This window comes from Equus caballus, chromosome X, assembly GCF_041296265.1.
Source record: "Equus caballus isolate H_3958 breed thoroughbred chromosome X, TB-T2T, whole genome shotgun sequence".
NCBI lineage: Eukaryota > Metazoa > Chordata > Mammalia > Perissodactyla > Equidae > Equus > Equus caballus.
Genome location: NC_091715.1, coordinates 89,278,130 through 89,288,825, shown reverse-complemented (window position 1 = coordinate 89,288,825; position 10,696 = coordinate 89,278,130). Strand labels below are relative to the sequence as shown.

The 10,696-nt window shown below is 37.1% G+C and overlaps 1 pseudogene; it reads right to left on the bottom strand.

Annotated features, from left to right (window-relative positions):
• Positions 1–1,961: 1,961 nt before the first annotated feature.
• On the bottom strand, positions 1,962–3,290 carry LOC100071817 (tubulin alpha-1C chain pseudogene; annotated as a pseudogene).
• Between the last annotated feature and the right edge of the window lie 7,406 nt (positions 3,291–10,696).

Sequence of the window (10,696 nt, the reverse complement as noted above, 5' to 3'; positions counted from 1 at the left end):
ATGAATTTTCTGCTTCAATTGAGATGATCATGTGGTTATTTTCCTTCATTCTGTTAATGTGATGTATTACTTTGATTTTAATACGTTGAAAGATTCTTGCGCTCTGGGAATAAATTCCAATTGGTTATGGTGCACAGTCTTTTTAACATGCTTTGTATTTTGCTTGGCTAGTATTTTCTTAAGGATTTTTGCATAAATGTTTATAAGGGGTACTGACATTTTTTTTCTTTTGAGTATTGTCTAGATTTGGTATGAGGGTAATGCTGACCTAATAGAGTGAGTTAGGAAGTATTCTTTCTTTTTCTTTAATTTTTTTTTTTTAAAGCTTGGCAACTGAGCTAACATCTGTTGCCAATCTGTTCTTTTTCCCTTCTTCTCCCCGAAGCCCCCCAGTACATAGCTGTATCTTGTAGTTGTATGTCCTTCTGGCTGTGCTATGTGTGACGCCACCTCAGGGTGGCCTGATGAGCGATGCCATGTCCATGTCCATGATCTCAACTGGTGAAACCCTGGGCCGCAGAAGCAGAGCACGTGAAATTAACCACTTGGCCACAGGGCCGGCCCCTCTTCTTCTTTAGTTTTTGGATGAGTTTGAGGAGAATTAATGTTAATTCTTCTTTAAATGTTCCTAGAATTTACTAGTGAAGCTGTTTGTTCCTGGGCTTTGTTTGTTGAGAGATTTTTGATTACTGATTCACAAAAATTCTCTCTGATTGACAAAGCTTTTGTCAGGCTCCTATGTGCCCTTTTCCTGACTAGGCTCAATCTTTGCCTATTTGTACTGCATAACTTCACACAAATGGCTCCATCCAGTCCCCGCTAGACACACACACATGCACACACACACACACACACAAAGACTTGACCAAAATAAAAAATGGCTTCCATCAGCCCAAATCCTTGTCCCTAGGATGACCCCAGACCTCTTAAAAAGTCTGCCTGACAAAGTTCAATGCTGCTAAAATAATTTACTATTTTTCCAGCCAATACCTGACTATAGGCCCTGACTTCCATTTTGTAGAATATTTACTTTAGAAAACTTGCAATTGTATATTCTTTCTCTGCCCTTTTAAGATCTAAATCTACTACAACCCAGGAATGCTCTTTTCAGGGATCTGAGCCATCCCTTTAAAATGTAATCATTAAAAAAAACAGGACTCTTCTCTCTCAGTCTGTGTGGGAGAGTAGGATCCTGATTTCAGTAAGTATCATTAGCAAACACAGAAGGCCTAATCACATGAGCCAAACCCTCCACCCTCACTTGCCCCCACCACTCCATCAACGTCTTTCAGTATTTTTCCTTTGGCACATCTCAGCAATTAAAAATCTTCCTTACTTTTTGTTTCAGTAAAGTTCAGCCCAATTAATAATGAAGTCTCTTTGCTCTCCTACAGTATCCAGAATAAAATGTGTCATGCTACCTTTGAAAAATGTCTGTCTTTGTTTCTTTTTTGACAATTCACTCTCTTTACTAGTAAAAGGCTATTCCAATTTTCTACTTTTTCATGACTCAATCTTCTGTTTTTCTAGGAATTTGTCCATTCATCTAGATTATATAATTTGTTGGCATGCAGCTGTTCATAGAACTCTCTCATAATTCTATACATTTTTGCAAAATCAGTAGTTATATTCCCACTTTCATTTCTGCTTTTAGTTATTTGTGGCTTCTTTCTTTCTTCTTTGTAGATCTAGTTAAATATTTCTGAATTTTGTTTATCTTTTTGAAGAACCAATCTTAGTTTCATTGATTTTTCTCTATTGTTTTTCTACTTGATATTTTATTTATATCCACTCTGACATTTACTAGTTCTTTCCTTCTTCAAGCCTTAGGTTTAGTTTGTTCTTCTTTTTTTAATGGAAACATCACATGTTGACAAGTTAGGGCCATAATGGACAGCTTTACAGAAAAACGGAAATAAGACAGTCCCAAGAAAACAGAGTGTAAATTTGCAGCAGACAGGTTAATACTCTTCAGCCTCATCTTCTCCTTCTAGCACTATCCACTCCAACTGCCTCATAATCCTTCTCAATTTCAGCCATTTCTCAGGGGGCTAAGAAAACTCTCCTTCCTCCATGCCCTCATCCACATCCCAGTGAGCAAAGACATAATTGGTATACCTTAGATCAAACATATGGCCCAGGAAAGCCCAGGCCTCAGCGATGGCTGTGCTGTTACTCAATTTGAAATATTTGACCAGGTGTCCACCAGGTACCACAGCAGGAGGGTAGTAATGAGTTCCAAATTAGAAGCTAGTGGGACATAAATTCACAAACTGTATGGTGTGCATGGTCTTGATGGTGGCAATGGCAGCACTGACATCTTTGGGAACCATGTGACTATGGTACAAGAAGAAGCAGGCCATGTGTTTACCATGGTGAGGGCCTCAGTCTTGTTGACTGGCTCAAAGTATACCTTGTTGATCTCTGCTACAGTAAGATGTTCATGGTAAGCTTTCTTAGAAGAGATGACAAGGGCATATGTGACCAGAGGGAGGTGGATGCAGGAATAGGGCATCAGGATGGCCTGGAATTCTGTCAGATGAATATTCAGGGCTCCATCAAATCTGAAATAAGCAGTTAGTGATGGAGGACACAGTCTGACTAATAAGGTGGTTAAGGTTAGTATAGGTTGGGTGCTCAATATTGAGGTTTCTATAATAGAGGTCATAGATGGCCTCATTTTCTACAACAGAGGCACAATCGGAGTGCTCCAGGGTGGTATGGGTGGTGAGAATGGAGTCGTGGGCTTCAACAACAGCTGTGGAAACCTGGGGGTGCTGGGTAAATGGAGAACTGCAGTTTGGACATCTTGGCATCACCTACAGAGAAAAGTGCCACCTGTAGGGAGGTGGACTAAGAACCAGTTGCCCTGCAAAGCTGTGGAAAACCTGGAAGCCCTGAAAACTTTTGCACTGGTCATCAGCTTATGAATTCAGTACATGAGGAGGGCAATGATCTTACTAATGGTTGTGCCTGAAGGCATAGTTATTGTTAGCATCTTCCTTGTCTGTGATGAGCTGCTCAGCGTGGAAGAGCTGGTGGTAAGTTGCAGTGTGAATTTCATCAATGACTGTGGATTTCAGGTCTACAAACACGACCCTGGGCACATGCTTGCCAGCAGCTGTCCCACTGAGGAAGCTGTTGAAGGAGTCATCTCCTGCCCCAATGATCTTGTCATTTGGCATCTGACCATTGGGCTGGATGCCATTTTCCAGGCAGTAGAACTCCAAGCAGGCATTGCCAATCTGGACACCAGCCTGGCCAATGTGAATGGAGGTGCATTCATGCATAACTTGGAATTGTAGGACTCTGCAAGGCTGGAGGAAGCGAGGAACAACAAGGATCTCTCACTGCCGGAGTCTGGAAGAGAAGCATTGAGAGGCCTATTGGCCATGAGGCACCCTATATAACCCTTTCTGGGCCATGTTTATGGAGGGCAGGCATCGGACAGGCTTGGTCTCCTTTTTGTCTCTTTTTGTCTGTTTTAGAAAGAAAAAATTCCAGTTTATTATTACTTTAAAAAAGGCAAATATTTACCCAATTGTTCAAGCAGGCTTATATAGATAGAGGTATTTCATTTTAAAATATATATGTGTGTAATTTTTCTACCACAGTAATTCATTTCAGGAGAAATTTCATTATGTATCTTTTACAGAGCCCTAAAACAAGAGAGCCAAAGCATTAAAATAAACACGAAGGTGTAGAGATGCTTCAGGCCAGTTCCTCATTAGAAGCCTCAGCATGAGGGCTCCAGAGACCAAAGCAGATGGTCTACTAGGTAGAGCTGAAATGTTCAAGTGAGTCCTGGAAAGAAGGGGTAGTTGGCTGGCTATGACAGGCTCACCCCTGAGGTAGAGCAAAGAGAACAGACTGGGGAGATCTGAGAAGCACCAGAGCTATCTGAACTCAAGAGGATGTAAGCGAGTGAGAGTGAGCAGCAGGGGTAATTGAGTTTCAGTTACCTGCAGAGTGGTGAAATAAAGTAGTAAATTCATCTGCCTGACATGACGGAAGTTTAGAGGTGTCCTTGGCATACTCACAGTAAAATCCATCGCCCTTTCTCTGTGTTGGGTGATGGCAACCATACCACACTTCCTAATGACAGCCAGTGCACGTCCTATTGAAGCAGCACCAGCGCGCTACAGCTAATGAAGCATTTCCTGCAAGCCTGTCTCCCAGGGCTCTCTGCATCCTCTATCTGAAGAATGTTCTTTTTCTGTTCTTAAGGTGAAATGTTAGGTTGTTGATTTGAGATCTTTCTTCGTTCTTAGTGTTGACATTTATAGCTATAAATTTCCCTCTTAGCACTACCTTTTTCTTAGAGCTCTGACCTTTCAAGGATATATGTTTATAATCACTTTGCCTTCTAGGAGAATTGACCCTTGTGTCAATATATAATGTTCTTTTTGCCTTTTATATAAATTTTTGACTTAAAGTCTAATTTGTCTAATATTAGTGTAACCATTCCAGCTCTCTTTTGGTTAATATTTGCATTGGATCTTCTTTTTCCGTACTTTCGCTTTCAACCTATGTGTGTTCTTAGATCTAAAGTGGATCTCTTGTAGCCTGTTGTTAGATCCTGCTCTTTTAGCCATTCTGACAATTTATATGTTTTAATAAGGCAGTTTAATCCATTAACATTTAAAGTAAGTATTGAAATGGAAGGACTTACTTTTGTATTTTTTTTGTTATTTTTATTATTTTTTGTTATTTATTTTCTGCACATCTTGCAGCATTTCCCCCTCATTTACTCCATCACTGCCTTCCTTTTTATTCAGCTATTTTTCTGTTGTGACATCTTTTAATTTCCTTCCCATTTCCTTTTGTGTATAATTTATATTCTCTTTGTGATTACCGTGTGAATTGCATATGACATACAAAAGTTATAACAATCTATTTTAAATTGATAACATCTTAACTTCAATAGCATACAAAGTTCCCCTCCTTCACAGCTTACCACCACCACTTTAAGATATTATGTCACAAATAACATCTTTATATATATTATACATGTTAACATAGATTTATAATTATTCTTTATAAGTGTTTTTTAATTCATGCAGAAAATAAAACAGTATAGCTGGTAACCAATAGTATTGTTTTTTATATTTGCCCATTGTTTTACCTTTACTGGAGATACTCGTATTTTCTAAGACGATGAGTTATTACCTAGCATCGTTTCATTTCAACTTGAAGGACTCCATTTAACATTTCTTGTAGAGCAAGTCTGGTGGTAATGTATGCCCTCAGCTTTCATTTACCTAGGAATGTCTTGATTTCTCTCTCATTTTTGAGGAACATTTTTTGCCAGATATAAAATTCTTGCTTAACAGTTTTTTTTTCCTTTCAGCACTTTAATATATCATCCCACTGCTTCTCACTTCCAAGGTTTCTGCTGAAGAATCCCTTGATAATATTATTAGGGATCCCTTGTACATGATGAATCTCTTGCTATTTTCAAGATTCTGTTGTGGGCTTTGACATTTGACACAATGACTACAATGTATCTTGTTGTGGGTCTTTTGAGTGTATCTTACCTGGAGTCTGTTGAGCAGCTTGAACTTGTGTATCCATGTCTTTCCTCAAATTTTGTAAGTTTTTTTGTCATAATTTCTTCAAATAGTCTCTCTTCCCCATTCTCTCCCTTTTCTCTTTGGGACCCTCATGGTGTGTATATCAATCAAATTGATGGTTTCCCGTAAACCCATATGCTCTGTTTACCTTTATTCATTTTTTTTATTTCTTTTCCTCAGACTTGACAATTTCAAATGTCAGATCTTCTAGTTCACTGAATCTTTCCCTGCCTGCTTATGTCAGATTTTGAAACTTCTAGTGATTTTTTTCAATTCAGTTATTTAAATTTCCATCTCCAGAATTTGTTTAGTTAATTTTGATCATTCTCATCTCTTTGTCGATATTCTCATTTTATTCATATAATTTCCCTGATTTCCTTACTTTAGTTCTTTGTCTATGTTTTCCTCCAGCTCTTTGAGCATATTTGAGACAGTTTCTTTTTAAGTCTTTGTCTAGTATGTCTGTTACCTTTGTTTCCCCATGGATGCTTTCTGCCACTTTATATTTTCCTTTGAATGGGCCATATTTGCCTTTCTTTTTGAATGCCTTGTGCTATTTTGTTGAAAATTGGGCATTTGAAAAAAACAGCCACCTCTCCCAGTCTTTGCATTCTGGTTCCTTGCCATAAAAGATCTTCAGTAATCATCAGGGAATGTCATGAGCCTTGAGATCAGCCCAGGATAAAGGCTTAAGTTATAAAAAGATATTCTCAGGTTTTTTCTGGTCATGCATCTTTTCTGTACTCTGTGTGTGCGTGCATGTGTGTTTTCTCTTTTCCTTATGTATGGCTGTTTTTGAATGTCTCAATTACCTGAATAGTCTCACCTTAGCTATTTATCAGTAACTTAGATATTCTACTGTATTCCTCTGTATGTAAGCTCTTGTTGCAGGCATCTGAAGGTCTGTAGTCCCTCTTAACTTTTGTGGGCAAGTTCTACTCTTTCTAGCAGCTTTTCACAACCTAAGAACTGAGCTATCCTGCTGTTTCCATCTAAGCTCTGAGTTAGGCCAAAAAAAAAAAAAAAAACCAGTCTCTCAGGGAATCCATTGGAAATTGGGCCATTGCCTCCTCCTGACCACATTGCATCATGGTAGGGAAGGGCTGGGGCAAGGGTGAATAAATACATCATTAGATTTCCTACTGCTTTAATGTGGCTTTTTCTTGATTGGGCATTTACTTGGTTTCCCGAGAACTTTGACTGTTTGTCAGAGTGTCTGTAAAGTTATTTTAGCTCATCTCTAGTTGTCATTGGTTATTTTTAATGTTTCTATTAGGGAACAAGTGCTTCGAACTTCTTATTTCTCTATCCTACTCTTTATCATGCTACCTATACAAAATTCAAAATAATTGCATGCCTCTTGATTTGTCAATGTGACAAAAGTTTTTCTTAAGGTGGATAATCAAGAATATTGGCAAAAAACATTATCCTCCAAAATCGCCATTTTAGAATAGCAAAAATATGAAACAAATCACTTGTTTGAAAATAAATTATAATATATTTATGAAATACAACACTATGTAAGTATAAATTAATGAGATATTTACTGATACAATGGATAACTACAAAATACAGACATACCTTGGAGATACTGTGGGTTTGGTTCCAGACCACCCAATAAGATGAATATTGCAATGAAGTGACTTATACAAATCTGTTGGTTTCCCAGTACGTATAAAAGTTATGTTTACATTATACTGTAGTCTATGAAGTGTACAACAGCATTATCTCTAAAACAATAATGTACATACCTTAATTTTAAAACATTTCATTGCCAAAAAATGCTGACCATCATTTGAGCCTTCAGCAAGTCATAATCTTTTTGCTGGCAGAGGGTCTTGCCTCGATGTTGATAGCAGCTGACTGATCAGAGCGGTGGTTGCTCAAGGTTAAGGTGGCCGTAGCAATTTCTTAGAATAACACAACAATGAATTTTGCCACATGGATAGACTTTTCTTTCCATGGACGATTTCTCTGTAGTGTGCAATGCTATTTGAGAACATTTTACCCACAATAGAACTTCTTCCAAAATTGGAGTCAATCCTCTAAACACTGCCACTGCTTTATAATGAAGTTTATGTAATATTATAAATTCTTTACTGTCATTTCAACAATTTTCACACCATCTTCAACAGGAGTACATTCCATCTTAAGAATCCACTTTCTTTCTCATCCATAAGATGCAACTCCTCATCTGTTAAAGTTCTATCATGAGATTGAAGCAATTCATGACAACTTCAGGCTCCATTTCTCATTTTAGTTATCTTGCAATTTCTATCACATCTGCAGTTACTTCCTCGAATGATGTCCTTAACCCCTCAAAATCATCCATGAGGATTGTAATCAACTTCTTTCAAACTCTTGTTAATATTGATATTTTGACCTCTTTCCATGAATCAAAAATGTTCTTAATGGAATCTAGAATGATGAATAGTTTACAGAAAGTTTCCCATTTACTTTTCCAAGATCTATCAGAGGAATTAATATCTATGGCAGCTATAGCCTTACGAAATGTATTTCTTCAATAATAAGATGAAGGTCAAAACTACTCCTTGATCCATTGGCTGCAGAATGGATGCTGTGTTAGCAAGCATGAAAACAATATTAATCTCATTGTACATATTCATCAGAGCTCTTTGGTGACCAGGTGCATTGTCAATGGGAAGTAATATCTTTTAATTTTTTATCAGTAGATCTCAACAGTGGGCACAAAATATTCAGTAAACCATGTTATAAACCGATTTGCTATTACCCAGGCTTTGTTGTTCCATTTATTGAGCACAGGCAGAGTAGATTTAGCATAATTTTTAAGGGCCCTAGGGTTTTCAGAACAGTAAATAAGCATTGGCTTCAATTTAGAGTCACCAATTATATTAGCCCCTAACAAGAGAGTTAACCTGTCCTTTATAGCTTTGAAGCCAGGCATTGACTTCTCCTCTCTAGCTATGGAAGTTCTAGGTGACATCTATTTCCTATATAAGGCTGTTTTGTCTACATTGAAAATCTATGGCTTAGCATGGTCACTTTCACTAATTATCTTAGCTAGATCTTCTGGATAACTTGCTGCAGTTTATATACATCAGCACTTTCTGCTTCATTTTGTACTTTTATCATATGGAGATGGCTTCTTTCCTTAAACCTCATGAACCAACAGCTGCTTCAAACATTTCTTCTGCAGCTTCCTCACCTCTCTCAGCCTTCATAGAAATGAAGTGAGTTAGGGCCTTGCTCTGGATTAGACTTTGGCTTAAGGGAATGTTGTGGCTGGTTTGATCTTCTGTCCCAACTACCAAAACTTTCTCCATATCAGCAATGCCTATTTTGCTTTCTTATCATTTGTGTCTTCACAGGAGTAGTGCTTTTAATTTCCTTCAAGAATTTTTCTTTTGTATTCATAACTTGGCTAACTGGCATAAGAGGTCTAGCTTTCAGCCTATCTTGGATTTCAACATGCCTTTCTCACTAACCTTAATAATTTCTGGCTTTTGATTTAAAGTGAGAGACATGCAACTCTTCCTTCCACTTGAACACTTAGAGGCCATCGTAAGATTATTAATTGGTCTAGTTTCAATATTGTGTCTCAGGGAATAGGGAGGCCTGAGGAGAGGGAGAAAGACAGTGAATATCCAGTCAGTGAAGCAGTCATAAAACTCCCAACATTTATGAATTAAGTTTGCTGTTACATGATTTCAGTTCAGGGCACTCCAAAACAATTACAATACTAACATAAAAAATAACTGATCACAGATAACCACAACAATAATAATAATGAAAAATTTCAAAATAGTGTGAGAATTACCAAAATGTGACACAGAGACATGAAGTGAACAAATGCTGTTTGAAAAATAGCACCAATAACGTTGCTCAATGCAGGGTTGCCACGAACCTTCAATTTGTAAAAAACACAGTATCTGAGAAGTGCAATAAATCAAACAGAGATAAATGAGGTATGCTTGCACCTAAAAATTTATTGAGAGTAAATCTCATATTAAATGTTCTTACCACACACACAACCAAATGCAAGAAAGTTTGTGAGTGATAGGTATATTTATTATCTTGATTGTAGGTGATGGTAACTTGATTGTATACTAAGTCCAAACTCACAAAATTGTATGTATTAACTATGTGCATCTTTATACCAATTATACTTCAATAAACCTGGGGGAAAATGACTGCAGGGATTTTGTGGAATCTCCTAAGATTATTATACAATGTGTATGGAAGTGCTAAAAGCCAAAAACAACTATGAAACAACTGAAATACAATAATAATATAAAGTGATGTTTTTGTTGTTATGAGTGCTATTGAATCACTTCTGACTCCTACTGGTGCATGGCTTTCAACATCACAGCAACATGCCACTACCACAGTACGACAACCAATAGATGGGTAGTGTGGTTTCCTGATCAGGAAACAAACCCAGGCCATGGTGGTGAAAGAATTGAATCTTAACCACTAGGCAACCAGGGCTGTCTATAAAGTGATGTACTGTACCAAATGTCAAGGCTCATTATAAACCTATAGTAATTAAATGAGAATATTACTAGTGTAAGTATGGATACATTTAAAATCAAGAAGAATAGAGAGAGTAAAAAGAAAAAATCACATTTATGGATCACTATATATGAGAGAAATGACACTAAAGAACAGAGAGTAAAGAAAGGACTAGTCAAAAGATTATGCTAAGAAAATTGGTCATCTATATGGAAAAAAATAAGTATGCATTTTTACTCCACCACATCAGTTCCAGAAAGACTAAAGACCTGAATGTGAAAAACAAAATTATAAACCTCAAAATAAAATATAAAGTGATATCCATTTAAACTCTCAGGAGAGGGAAGAATTTCTTAAACAAATAAAAATCACTGACTAGAAAAGAAATGAGAAAATTTGGGTGCTACATAATTAAGAAATTTTGTGCATCAAAAGACAACCTGAAAAGGTGAAAAGACAGCCAGCATATAGAGAGAAGATACAACAGGGAAAAATGTAGTATTAGTATCCAGAATATGTAGAAAACAGCACAAAAATCCTGCAACAAATCAATCAGAATGGCACTTGATTTAACCTTAAAAGGGCATAAATAGGCATCCCATAGAAGAAAAAATATGAATTGCCAATGA